Source organism: Leguminivora glycinivorella, chromosome 4, assembly GCF_023078275.1.
Source record: "Leguminivora glycinivorella isolate SPB_JAAS2020 chromosome 4, LegGlyc_1.1, whole genome shotgun sequence".
Classification (NCBI taxonomy): domain Eukaryota; kingdom Metazoa; phylum Arthropoda; class Insecta; order Lepidoptera; family Tortricidae; genus Leguminivora; species Leguminivora glycinivorella.
The window spans coordinates 984,117-999,001 of NC_062974.1; the positions used below are offsets into that span (position 1 = coordinate 984,117).

General features: G+C 35.5%; 1 protein-coding gene across 2 annotated transcripts in view; it reads right to left on the reverse strand.

Moving 5' to 3' along the window:
* The window catches only part of LOC125225472, a 344,251-nt gene that overhangs the window by 212,499 nt on the left and 116,867 nt on the right, over nucleotides 1-14,885 (reverse strand). Inside the window, exon 1 of one of the 2 annotated variants that reach the window (XM_048129214.1) lies at nucleotides 1,902-2,081. The exons of the other annotated variant lie outside the window; for it this stretch is intronic. The gene's annotated coding sequence lies outside the window, so the exon portion shown is untranslated. Of the gene's footprint in view, nucleotides 1-1,901; nucleotides 2,082-14,885 lie in introns of those variants that run through there. 2 annotated transcript variants of the gene reach the window in all.

The window sequence follows — 14,885 nt, forward strand, 5'->3', positions numbered from 1 at the left end:
AAATTACTTCTAATAATTATTTATTTACAATATCTTAATAAACAACACATTTTCGACAACCAATATTCATAGACACCACTCATTACGAAACATATTATATCATCGCATAAATTATCCAAAATCGTCAATAATGATCTGTCATTACAATATTCACGTTGTCATAGAGAGACGTACGTTTTACGTTTGAACAGAGGTTTATTACGTTCCATTATACGTTTTCTTTTTACATGGAATGTTAACGTGAAATAGAGCATGTAGGAAAATATTTATACTTTTCCTTTGTGATACAGAAGAAAAACAAGCATACTACTATTTGACGACCGGTCTGGCTCAGTCGGTACGGTAGTGACCCTGCCTGCTAAGCCGCGGTCCTGGGTTCGAATCCCGGTAAGGGCATTTATTTGTGTGATGAGCACAGATATTCGTTCCTGAGTTATGGATGTTTTCTATGTATATAAGTAGTATAAGTACTTATGTATTTATCTATTTAAGTGTGTATATCGTCGCTCGTTGCTTAGCAGCCATAGTACAAGCTTTGCTTAGTTTGGGGTTAAGTTGAACTGTGTAAGGTGTCCCCAATATAATATATATATAAAAAAATACTGATGTGTCGAAGGAAAATTTACAAAATTGCGAAATTATCAACATAGGAAAAATTCTGAAACATTCCTCATTTTTGTATGGGGAATGAAACTTTCCATTTCTTAAATTTAAATTTCCTTTATTTCTTGTGGAACTATCGTGCAAATCAGTAAATCAAGCAGACAAATCGCTTACTGGTCAGCTATTACCGACATGCGTGGATATTTGAATCAGTTTGCTTGCAAGAACTATAGGACTTTGCGATGTGCAGGTAGTTAAGTAGGTATGGTATTTTTTTTATAGTTATATCGGTCCGGAAATGCCATGGGCGACAATTAATTCCACAATTCAGCTGTGTGAACCAGGATTTCCTGAAGAACGAACGTAAAAGTACGTAATAAACCGAAAAACGTTAAAAAAAAACAAGGGGTCAATCCCGATAAATCGAAAATATTTTTCATTGAAAAAAGAACATTGCGGAAATTGCCCATAATTCAAATTAAAAAAAAAAACAACTTATTACACCTTCTCCATGCCATTTCCTATTAAACCCACTACAGATGTCTCTAAGTAAACATGATCTGTTCGCGTGGATGTCTGAATAATTGCCCTCTAATGAACGAACCGGGTTACATAAGCGAGAGAAACGCAAAGTTTTCGAACGCGAGACGTGCGAATAATGTCGATAAGCGAAAAGGTTTTTATTGTAAAGAACATAACGTTCAGGTTTGTTGGGACATTTATTTATATTTTTAGATTTTATTTTTATATTCAAGAATGGTCCGCAAATTTTAAACTTATAGTCTGTGGACACTTTTTACCTTTTTTTTTTACTTTTTTCTTTCGTGCGCTTGCTGCTGTAGCACTTGTAAGCGAATTGTTATTTTATTAGGCGAATAATACATTGGCAGATTTGTTGGACGAAAAATTTTCACTGAGATAATTGATTTTTTGGTAACTCGAAAAAAATCGAAACCATTAAAAAAAATATCTTGATCTAAGTGTATTTTTTAAATAATTATTTAAATTGAAAATACAACCATTCGACATTAACATAATGTACTTAAAACCAACCAATTATATTCTGTTTGGTATTATAATTACATACATTATCATATCGTTCAAAGTAGAGTAGAATGTAGAGTCAACTCTACATACAAAAGACCTCAACGCGTTACACGCACTTACAAACTAGGTATAATCTAATTTATTCATACCAATTACAATTAGCACTAATTTGCATCTAATTAAATCCGCAATTTCACATGCATACATTTCCGCGCATCCACACGCATCCTGAAAATTAAAAAAAAACTCACTTGCAAAAAAACTGGAGTGAAATCCGAACGCAACAAGCACTTTGGCAACGTCACTGGCACTCAACACTTTCGCAAATTAAAAAAAATAGCACACTTGAAAATGGGTCACAGATTCGATGTTCGAATTTTGATTTTCGAACGGCGCGGCGAGCGCGGTCGAGCGGCGGCGAATGACTGCGCTCCCACCACTGCCGACGCGGCTTGACAGATGCTGGTATTTGGGAGTTGAGTGGCTAAATTGTGCAGTTGCAGTAGTTGATAGTTTATTTTGATGTTGAAGTTTTGATTATTGTTTGATGTTGACAGTTTTTAATTTACAAATACAGGAAAATCATCATTTTCAAGGTCATGTCACAAATTTGAAGACATACCAAGATTCTGTAACTAATGTAACTAAATATTCTTAGGGTGTCATTCAAACATGTCTGCAAAATCGTATTTTTTTAATATTGTACAATTAAAAACCCATTTTTTTTATATTGTAGATACAACAAATTTCACAGAAGATTGAAATGTGTGAATAAAGATTATATTTTAAGTATAACTATTAACTATCTACAATTATCGAAAGAATATATAATTTCAATAAATGCATGTTATGCTACAATTTACCAATTTTACAGATTATCAATTAATTAAAAAAGGAAGAAAGGAGGAAAAGAGGAAGGAAGGAGGAAGAGATAAGTATATTTTTTTATATTTAAGATTTAAAGACATTATCCATTGGAAGTAAACTACTTATATTGATCAATACCAAGCCTCGATATTATTTAATTATTAAAACAATATTTCAGGCACCCGGAACTATTCCTGCTAAACAGGTTATTATTATTCTCACTAATTAGTCAACTTTTCTGATAAATGAGATCATCAAATCACTCGCGCAAATCTTGCGATCGAAGAAAGATTTCATCCAAGTAGAAAGCACATCAATTTAAATCAAATTAAAGCAGATGTGAGGCATTTGCTTAGACACATTCCGACTGACTGATCTGTCATTATGTCAGTTTGGTAGTTTTCTCTCTGTTAATTACTTATTATACGTACTCATTCATAATCATATTAGGGCCATTTTTTTTTTTTCAAAGTTGTCCACCCCACTTTTTTGTAAAATGGTATTTTTTACGCGATTAATACTCAATCGCGAGGTCTTTCGATCCTTATAGGAGAAAAAAAAATGTCCCAAGATTTTCATACATTTTTTCGAACCTTCCATTCCGTTACTGCCATACAAAATCTATGAAAAAATGGTAACGGAATGGAAAAAAAACCTTGGGCCACTTTTTTAGGGTTCCGTAGTCAACTAGGAACCCTTATAGTTTCGCCATGTCTGTCTGTCCGTCCGTCCGTCCGTCCGTCCGTCCGTCCGTCCGTCCGTCCGTCCGTCCGTCCGTCCGTCCGATCAAAAAAAATCGTCCGTCCGCGGATAATCTCAGTAACCGTAAGCACTAGAAAGCTGAAATTTGGTACCAATATGTATATCAATCACGCCAACAAAGTGCAAAAATAAAAAATGGTTAAAAAAAATGTTTTATTAGGGTACCCCCCCTACATGTAAAGTGGGGGCGGATATAATTTTTTTCATTCCAACCCCAACGTGTGATATATTGTTGGATAGGTATTTAAAAATGAAGACGGGTTTACTAAGATCGTTTTTTGATAACATTAATAGGAAAGAAGAAATATAATCGCTTCTAAAGGAAAAAAAGTGCGTAAACACCCCCCTCTCTAACTTTTGAACCCTATGTTCAAAAAATATAAAAAATATCACAATAGTAGAACTTTATAAAAACTTTCTAGGAAAATTGTTTTGAACTTGATAGGTTCAGTAGTTTTTGAGAAAAATACGGAAAACTACGGAACCCTACACTGAGCGTGGCCCGACACGCTCTTGGCCGGTTTTTTCTCCTATTAGAATTGAAAGAGCTAGCGATTCTGAGTGAAAACCACATAAAAATTTCCAAATCCAAAAAAAAGTGGGGTGGACAACTTTGAAAAAAAAATGGCCCATCAACTGTTACTAAGGTGTCATCTTAGAATAATTAGTAGTATATTCTAAATTTGCATATTGCGCTGAATTAAATTAAATATGTATATTTTAATATAGCCCAGATACCCCAGATGAGACGACCGATCTGGCTCAGTCAGTAGTGACCCTGCCTGCTAAGCCGCGGTCCTGGGTTCGAATCCCAGTAAGGGCATTTATTTTTGTGATGAGCACAAATAATTGTTTTATATGTATACAAGTATGTATTTATTTATCTATTTATGTATATCGTCGCTTAGCACCCGTAGTACAAGCTTTACTTAGTTTAGGGCTAAGTTGATCCGTGTAAGGTGTACTCGATATTTATTTATTTATTTAGATACCACTGGGGAAACAGGCGGATCTGTGTCAGCTACAAGTCGATGATTAGCAGGAAGTTGCGCAGGATCGGGATAAGTGGCGTGCTCTCCTTTTGGAAGCCAAGATCCTCTTTGGATCACAGTGCCATACTAGTTAGTTAGTTAGTTATATTTTTGTATACCTACTGAGTTTTAAAAGGTCAAAATCACCAGATACATTAAGAGTTTGAAATTATTCGTAGTTAGTTTCATTAGACTTATATTGACCGGGACATAGACCGTGATTACCTTTTTATTTTTGCTGAGGTCCCGATATCAAGGGCCTTGAATGATGCATGCAACTGCGTCGAAATCAATCAATAAGGTAACCACGGTCTATATCCCGATTAATATGAGTCTAACCAGGCCAAATCAGCAAATTAACTGTAAAACTACGTAATTATTAGAACAAGTGACATTACAACGGCTCCAATTTTATATCCATACTAATGGGAAACTTCCATACTAATATTATAAATGGGACAGTGTGTGTCTGTTTGTTTGTTCGTCTTTCACGGCAAAACGGAGCGACGTATTGACGTGATTTTTCAAGTGGAGATAATTGAAGGGATGGAGAGTGACACAGGCTACTTTTTTTCTCTTTCTAACGCGAGCGAAGCCGCGGGCACAAGCTTGTTACTTATACAAAAAAGAATACCGTTTCTATTAGTAATTTTTTTGGTTTTCTAAATACGTGCAGCTAGTGAAATACTTTTTACCAAGTAAATAAATAAAATAAATAAATAAATAAATAAATATTGGGGACACCTTACACGGATCAACTTAGCCCCAAACTAAGCAAAGCTTGTACTATGGGTGCTAAGCGACGATATACATACTTAAATAGATAAATACATACTTGAATACATAGAAAACATCCATGACTCAGGAACAAATATCTGTGTTCATCACACAAATAAATGCCCTTACCGGGATTCGAACCCAGGACCGCGAACAGGAGGAAGTACTTTTCAAAGTTGGGTGAATTGGGGTAATTTCGAAGTACAGAAATGCCAGGGTAATTTCGAAAGGGGAATCTTGATATGATGGAAATAATGGTGATTTTTATGTGACTTTCGAAATTACCCCAATGCACCCTACTACGTATTAAGGTCAATCGATATGCTATTAGTACGAAACTTGTTTTGTCCATTTCATTTAATATTAAAAAATAACCATCAAGTACTCAAAAACGTGTAGAAATATATATTGCCCACGCAAAACTTTCCCTCTTAAAATAATACCGACGCGTGTATCATTACCGCTAAACCTGTCATTACGAAGCGCAACAGGGCGTACCTAATTTGACAGAACTGTCACAAGAAAGTGGCGATATCGCTCTATTTACTTAATCTAATAACAAGAAACTTATTTTTAGTTGAATTTACATTCCCACAAGTTTCCGATGATTAAGATTGTTTTTTTTTTTTAAATTGTAACTTATTTTATCATAAAATCGAATAAAAAATTGTGGTTATATTTTCTGAGATACGAAAATAAATATTTTTTTTGCTCGTTTGCTCAAAGTTTAAATATCGTTGTTGCATTTTGTTTTAATAAGTAAATAAATATACTTACTTAAAAAAAATAACGGAGGTGAACACCTTATAAAAATTACACTTGAAAGTTTACCCTTCGTACTTTTAATTATTTATGTTATGAATTGTGATATTTTTGTATTGTGTGCTGTGTCAAATTAATGTTTTTAATTGTATTATCTGAGCAAAATAAAAATAATTTAATTTAAACCCCACAAAGTAACATTAAGAAGCATACAGATTTTTAAAAATCTCCACAATATTAGGCATTGATATGACACGAAATTGGCTAAAGTACGAGCAAGTTCAAGCCATCAAGGTCATCATAACAACTTGAATTTTTAAAAATCGAACAGTCCTTCCGGAACTAAAAGAAACGCTTCCGTTACGCGGCCGTGTGACGTCACGCCAAAATGGCGTCAGTTACCGGAGATATGTGTGGGTGCAAAAACCATTGAGGGAAATCTGAAGGCTTGCGTGAATCGCGTTTATTTAGTTCAATAAGAATGAGAGAGGCTAGTTATCGAGAAATGTGGATTTGTAGACATAACAAGAAATACTCCTACTTTGTTATTTTATCTCTATAAATTGAAGAGATTACTTTCTATGTTAGGTTAGGTTAGCATTAAAGGTTATAAATTGGCAATTTATTCACAGTTATTTCTTTTACATTACAATCCTTCTTTGTTACTCTCAACTCACTCTTTGTGATACCTAATAATGTATAATGTATTGACGTATACCTGTATTTTACCAATAAATTTTATCTTATTTTATCTTATCATTTTTTCAGGTAATCTATAAACAAAAATAGAGTATTATTAAATTAAAACGGGACTTAATCGCGTAAAACTTACGTTTTATATTTAGTTTTATTTTGTTTTATTTTCGTTGTATGTAGGCAGAGTGGCAACCCTAGCGTAAAAGTGACTGATGACAATCAAGTGCGGGTAGTTCGAAAAACTCGTACAGCTAGAAGATGTTGATACAACTCCCAGCCAGTCTACCCGTGACCACGGACGTAATGTCATGTCCGAAACGTCGGGTTAAATATAAAACGTAAGTTTTACGCGATTAAGTCCCGTTTTAATTTAATAATATGAGTGAAGATCGTGTTAGTTTAAATCAATATAAAAATAGAGTACCTACTTAGATAAAATTTGAAAATAGTTGTTAGTTGTTAGTGTTAGTTTAAATCAATATAAAAATAGAGTACCTACTTAGATAAAATTTGAAAATAGTTGTTAAACTAAGGCAAAAATAAACATCATGAACACCATGGGATAATGGGTCACAAAGTTTACATTGTTACCTTTTTCGAATTTCAGCGTAAATCCCCAACATTCCATGATTCATCCTAATTTTGCAAGCACGATTGCAGAAAAACTTCAAATGACTAATTTGTTTAAAAAGCAAACCATGTAAAAATTACGAAACCAATGTCAAGAACGCTGAATCAACAGTCGGCTACTGCATTAGTTAAACAAGGAACTCACATAAAAGACCATTCATTCAAATCAAACGTGCTTGCAATTTCAAATTTATAGTAGAAATGTGAAAGTAACTTTGTCTGTCCATCAGTCTGTTGCCAATTTACGCTTAAACTAATAAAAAGACAAAGACACATGAGGGTCATATAGACGGTCAAGCAAATCTTAGCACTAAAAAATGGGGCAAAATTCGAATTTTGTATGGAAATTTAACCTCCGCCCCTTCATTTATAATATTTTTTAAGTGTTATAGCTCATCAGAGGAAGGCAGGGTGAGCCCTATAATATATTTTTCTAATAAGAAATAAAATACACATCGTTTATCTATATTTTCGTTCGTTTCCTTAATCAAATTAAATAGGCAATTACCTAATTTAATGATATAAATAGCTATAATGTAAGTTACCGACCTGGGTATCAAGTAAAAGCCAATAATGTCTCAGTGGTCTATATCATAACATATTGCAACCGTATTGCAATCCGACGCAACAGCTGACCAAGCTTACATAACGTTTGCAACCGTCCTAAACGTATATTATCGTCGACAGACTCCCCCGCTAGATGGAGTGTTGTAGCGTTCATGGCTGAATCAAATAAAATTTTAAATAATGTTTAAAAAAATGAAATATAAAAAAGAAGTGGTAGTAAGAGCCAATAATGTCTCAGTGGTATATATCATAACATATTATTGCAACCGTATTGCAACCCGATGCAACATAAGCAATAAACGACAACAGACTTACTCACTAGAATGATGTAATTCAGAATCATACATTCTAAAATAAATAGAAATAACAAAAATATGTTCAGTTGAATATCTACTTTGCAAACTTTATTTCAGTACTTATGAATGAGTTAAAATTGATTAAAAGAGTAATTTGATGATCATTAATTTTAAATAGTTTTTAACGTTCGTGTTCTAATACAAACTTGAAAGGCATATATGTTTCTTATTGCCACTGTAGTAGACAAACACGCCTCTGAGTTCCGCTTAATTTACCTGAAACAAAAAAAAAACTTAAATTAATCAATGCTGCCATTATTTGAATGTTTTGTCTGAGAGAACGTTTCAAATTTTAATGAAACAAAAAAAATACCCCACAGTGCAATAGCGGGAGACTGCATAAGCTCATTGTATTAAACGTATTTTTTATCATGTAGAAACACCTGCAAGCAATACTGCATATTTTTAAATTAAAGGAAACATGGAAAAATCAAAATACAAGACTCGAACCTGCAAACTTCTGCTTTGCCGGTGCATTTTTACCATGCTATAAAGTTTAATTAAATAAAGAGATAATTAACACCTGAACGTGAGCGCAAGTTTACGTCTCAGAATGCGTAATCTACAGGAGGCAATCTGTAATCACTAGACATTGGCCCACAAATCGATAGTTGCGACACTATGTGGCGACGTGTGAGCTGTGACTACGTCGTGTGTGTAATATATTCGTCCGTGACATTATTGTTCCAAGTTCAAAGATTAGGGTATCATGCTTTGATTTAAAGTTCAAATATCTGACCGAAAACATGTTAATAATGTTATATCGTTTAAGATTTTCCGTTTTTGTTTTAACCTTTGATATTTTGATAAAATACGAATTATAAATGCTTATGGCCTTTAGACTACTAAATCGCGAAAATATAAGTAATTAAGTGTTAACAGTAATTGCAGTGTTATATTTCGCAGTAGGATTAGCTAGTTAGTCTGGCAGTTTTGAACTCTGTGCTTTATCGGACGGTGACTGTGCAAAAATGGCGGCATCGAACTATATAATTAACGTGCCGAAACTTAAAGGAAGAGAGAACTATGACGAATGGGTATTTGCGGCAGAGAATTTCTTAGTTCTGGAGGGAATGATGAAGTGCATCAAACCAGAAAAGAATGCGGACGGCGCTGTGATTGCCGTTTCGGCCGTAGATGACGCCAAGACAAAGGCGAAGTTGATACTCACCATTGATTCGTCATTATATGTTCATATTAAGACTGTGACATCTACAAAAGCACTGTGGGAAAAGCTCCAATCGCTTTTTGATGATTCCGGCTTTACGCGAAGAATAAGTCTTTTAAGAAATTTAATTTCCATTCGGTTGGATAACTGCAGTTCCATGACGTCCTACGTTACTCAAATCATCGAGACAGGACAGAAATTATGTGGAACAGGATTTGCAATAAATGATGAGTGGATTGGCTCGTTGCTCCTAGCTGGATTACCAGAGAAGTTCTCACCCATGATAATGGCTATAGAACATTCAGGCATTCAAGTGACAGCGGACGCCATTAAAAGCAAACTTCTCGACATGGAAACCGGAACTTGTGTCGATGGCGCTGAGGGAGATAGTGCATTTGCCGCGTCTAAAAACTGGCAACACAAAAGTCGACAAATGGCCGCCGGAAGCAAAGATGGCGCTAAGAGTGCTAAGTCAACAAAAACAAATATCAAATGTTACCGGTGTCATCAAGCGGGACATTATCGATCGCAGTGCACTTATAATCCAAAATTGAATAAAAATGTAGATCGTAAACAGACCAATGCATTCTCAGCTGTGTTTTTGACTGGAAGTTTTAGTAAAAATGACTTCTATGTTGACTCTGGAGCCAGTGTTCACTTGACACCAAACCGAAATTGGATTCAACGTAATTTTCGTGAAACAAGTGATGAAATAGTTGTTGCTAATCAAGAAACTGTTTCAGTAACGTGTGCTGGCGATATTCAGATTGTAACCTCAGTGAAAGACTGTGAATTCGAAATAAACATCGAAAATGTACTTTGTGTACCGAATTTGACAACTAACCTTCTTTCTGTCAGTAAATTGATTGAAAAGGGAAATGATGTGCGGTTTACCAAGACAGGATGTCTTATTTTCAACAAAAACGACGACTTGGTAGCTACTGCAGCGTTGACAAATGGTGTTTATAAGTTAAATACAGTTTCTAGCCTACTAGCCGCTGCTGTGACTACGTCAGGCGAGGTTTGGCACAGGAGAATGGGACATGTTCACAGTGAAAGTTTAATGAAAACAAAGGATGCAGTAGAAGGCATGGATTTGAGTGAAAAAGTTGATATCACCAAATCATCTTGCAAGACATGCTGTGAGGGCAAGCAGTGCCGGCTGCCTTTCAAGCATGTAGGCACAAGAAGCAGTGATTTGTTAGATCGAGTGCATACTGACTTATGTGGCCCAATGGAGGCAGTTTCACTAGGAGGCTCAGTATATTTTCAACTGTTTGTTGATGATTTTAGCCGAATGACATTTATATACTTCTTAAAGCACAAGAATGAAGCTTTAAAGTGCTTTAAAGAATTTAAAGCCATGGCAGAAACTCAAACAAATAGAAAGTTGAAGGCTATTCGCAGTGACAATGGCACAGAATTTTGTAACTCAAGTTTTGAAGCTTACTTAAAGGAAATGGGTATCATACATCAGAAAAGTAATCCATATACGCCTCAGCAAAGTTCCCTGTGTGAACGACAAAATAGATCGGTTGTGGAAAAAGCAAGATGTATGCTTTATGACGCTAAGCTAGATAAAAAGTTTTGGGCTGAAGCTTGTCATACAGCTGTCTATCTTCATAATCGCACTGTGTCTTCAGTGTCCAATGGTAAGACACCATATGAACTGTGGTGTGGTGTGAAACCAGACCTAAGTAATATAAGAATATTCGGTTCTCCAGTTATGGTTCACATAGAGAAACAGAAGAGGACCAAGTGGGACAAGAAGTCACGTCAGTGTATATTACTTGGATATCCTGATAATGTGAAGGGATATAGAATATATGACCCAGAAACAAAGAAAATCTCTACAAGCAGAGATATTATAGTCTTGGAAAAGCCCTCAGAATCATATAGCATTATGGAGGTTGAAGAGAAAGACAAAGAAGAAGTAAAGGACCATGTACTGCAAGATTCAGTGGTAGAAGAAAACACAGAATCGACACTGACCGAAGAGTCAGCATTGGATACATCCAGCGAGTATATCCCTAGTGAATATGAGGATACTATTGAGAATACTGATAAAGATGTTGAGGATTCTCCAAAGGTGACATCCAGACCAGTCAGACAGCGTCGTGCACCTGAAAGGTATGGGTTTGATGGTGTGTTTTTTACTCAGAATAATATAATGGACAGTGCTATGGAGCTGACATTGGAAGAAGCCTTGAAAGGGCCTGAGAGGGACCAATGGTTACAAGCGGTCAAGGAAGAACTTAAGTGCTTTGAAGAAAATAGTGCGTGGGAAGTAGTAGATATTCCTAAAAGTGGTACCATAGTGCAGTGCAAGTGGGTGCTAAAGAAAAAATTTGGACCAGACAATGAAGTGCGTTATCGTGCTAGGTTAGTGGCAAAAGGTTTTACACAACAGCCTGGTGTGGACTATGTGGAAACTTTCTCGCCTGTTGTGAGGCATAGTACCTTAAGGATGCTTTTTGCTTTGTCTGTGAAACTTAAATTAGACATCACTCATCTGGATGTGACCACCGCATTCTTGAATGGCGAGCTTAATGAGAATATTTTCATGCAAAAACCTCAAGGTTTTCCCTGTGAAGACAGTAATAAAGTTCTTAAATTAAAAAAGGCTATATATGGCCTGAAGCAAGCCTCAAGAATGTGGTATCAAAAAGTACATGAGTGTCTTACTAAGAATGGATATGTAAGGTCAAAATATGAGCCATGTTTGTATATAAAAAATAAAACTACTATAGTTGCACTATATGTAGACGACTTCTTTGTATTCTCAAGTGATGAAAAAGAAACTTGTAATTTGAAAGCAATTTTAAGATCTCAATTTAAAATTAAAGATTTAGGAAGGGTAAGACAGTGCCTGGGTATGTCAGTGTGCTATGATAAAGATAAGGGTGTACTTACTTTAAGTCAAAGTGAATATATACAACAGTTGTTATTAAAATTCAATTTAATTGACTGTCATACCGTTGATACTCCAATGGAAGTAGGATTAAAATTAACAAAATGTGAAAAAGCTGAAAAAAACTTGCCTTTTCAGCAACTTATAGGCTGTTTAATGTATTTGGCTATACTTACTCGCCCTGATATTGCATACTCGGTGGGATATCTAAGTCAGTTTAACAATTGTTATGATAAAGAGCATTGGAGTCATTGTAAACGCATACTAAGGTATCTAAAGAAAACCAAAGATTACTGTATAACATATAAAGGCACCAGCAATAAGGAAATTGTGGGGTTTGTTGATGCAGATTGGGGCACTAACACTTTAGATAGAAAATCGTATACAGGGTATTGCTTTACTTTGTCCGGAGCTGTCATATCTTGGGCTTGTAAAAAACAAGCAAGTGTAAGCCTTTCGTCTACGGAAGCAGAGTATGTAGGGATATCAGAATGTTGTAAAGAGGCAATATATTTGAAAAATCTGTATGAAGAAATTTCAAGTGATATTAATTATATTAAGATTTTTAATGATAATCAAAGTGCCATTAAACTGTTACACAACCCGGTTTTTCATAACAGAAGCAAACATATTGATATTAAATATCATTTTAGTCGGGAATGTGTAAATAACAATATAGTTAAAGTTAAGTATATGCCATCAGTCGATATGATTGCTGATTTGTTAACTAAAGCTTTAAGCTCTATAAAGCATCATACATTTCTGAACCTGATGGGAATGCAATAATATACCTTAACTGTCTTTGCTGTAAATTTAATGTATTTTTTATTTTGATATAGGGAGAGTGTTGGTTATTATCAAAATAAATTACTATGTAGTAGCGACACCTGTTAATGTTATAGAGTAGTTAAAACTATATACTGTATCTGTACGAATTATAAATTTAAATAGACATCATACACGAAAGAAAAAACATAACGAAAAAAAAAAAAAAAAAAAAAAGAAAAAAAAAGAAAGAAAATATTCAACAAAATAAGTTGATTTGTTCCCTAGTTGTAAAATACGAATTGTTTATATTAATAAGCTACGAATTAGATATAGGACACGGTATATTATTTATTATTTTTCAGTGTCTTACCAAAATTAACGTTGCTATTTGAGAAAGTATACAAATAAAACACTACTAAGAAGTATTTTCTAATTTGTCAGACCAAATGTCATAACAACAAAAAAGCCTTTGCAAAATTGATAGGGCTTTGATTTAAAAAATTGTAATATTATTAGTTCTTCAAGCGATATTTACTGCTAATTATAGGTTTACTAGCTTTTGCCCGCGGCTTCGCTCGCGTTAGAAAGAGACAAATAGTAGCCTGTGTCACTCTCCATCCCTTCAACTATCTCCACCTAAAAAATCACGTCAATTCGTTGCTCCGTTTTGCCGTGAAAGACGGACAAACAAACAGACACACACACATTTTCCCATTTATAATATTAGTATGGATTTCATGAGGACTGAGGAGGCAGCTGAGCGCGAGCGATCCTGAAGGTAAGCCATTTCCACCGCCCATGAACACGCAATCCTTCTAGGTTACAAGTGTAGGCACGCGTTTTCACATACATACAAACATACAATCACGCCTGTATCCCATGAAGGGGTAGGCAGAGCACATGAAACTACTCAACTGTCAGTGCCACTCTTGGCAAATAAGGGGTTGAATGAAAACGAAACTGTGACATTGCAGTGACAGGTTGCCAGCCTCTCGCCTACGCCTCAATTTAACCCATATCCCACAGTCGCGTTTTCATCATTTAAAATAATATTTTCACACGTCATTATTAACCATAACCTATTGAAAATTTAACACTTTCGCTGCTCAAGTCATCTTGAGATCCGTATTCCGTACATCATTAAAGCATCACCTAGAAAGAATTCGCCCGAGGCCAGATCCATGACGCAGCCACTGAGACGATGACGTTTCACCAAAGATCAAGTACAATGGGTTTTACCCATTTAAAATACTAGCGACTCGCTCCACTTTGCACGGTGAGACGATGGCGAGACGATGACGTTTCACCAAAGATCAAGTACAATGGGTTTTACCCATTTAAAATACTAGCGACTCGCTCCACTTTGCACGGTGAGTATTCAATTTCAATTCATTTCATCATCATCATTTCAACCTTTAATCGCACACTGTTGAGCATAGGCCTGCCTTCTAGTACATCACTTGTCCCGGTCCTGTCCTGACTTTCGTTCGAACTTGAACGTTCGAATTTGAAACGATCGCGAGACGAATGCCACGCGGGCGTTCTCGCAATGCAACTCCGGTCGGAATTGCGTAAAGAACTCGAACTTTGGTGCATTTTCCCCGCATGCGAGTCCGTCGCTCCGCGTCTCGCAACAAGACGCATCGCCAATGTGTGAAGGGCCTTAGAAGTGACTATGAACACTGGTTTTAGTGATCCTTACATCATATACAAAAAACTATAATTGATCATTGAACTGTGTTTACGAAGTCTTTCTCGTAAAGGAAAACGCCGAAGGAATATGCAAAGTTGACATAACATAAGTAACATAACGTAAGTAAATAGCAGGGACCCTAAATGGTGTTTGGCGAGCGTTGATCTCGCGCCAGAGTGTAAGGAAAAACAGTAAGCTAACTAAGGATATCGTCACAACTTTGAAAAAATCTCGTATCTCACGCTGC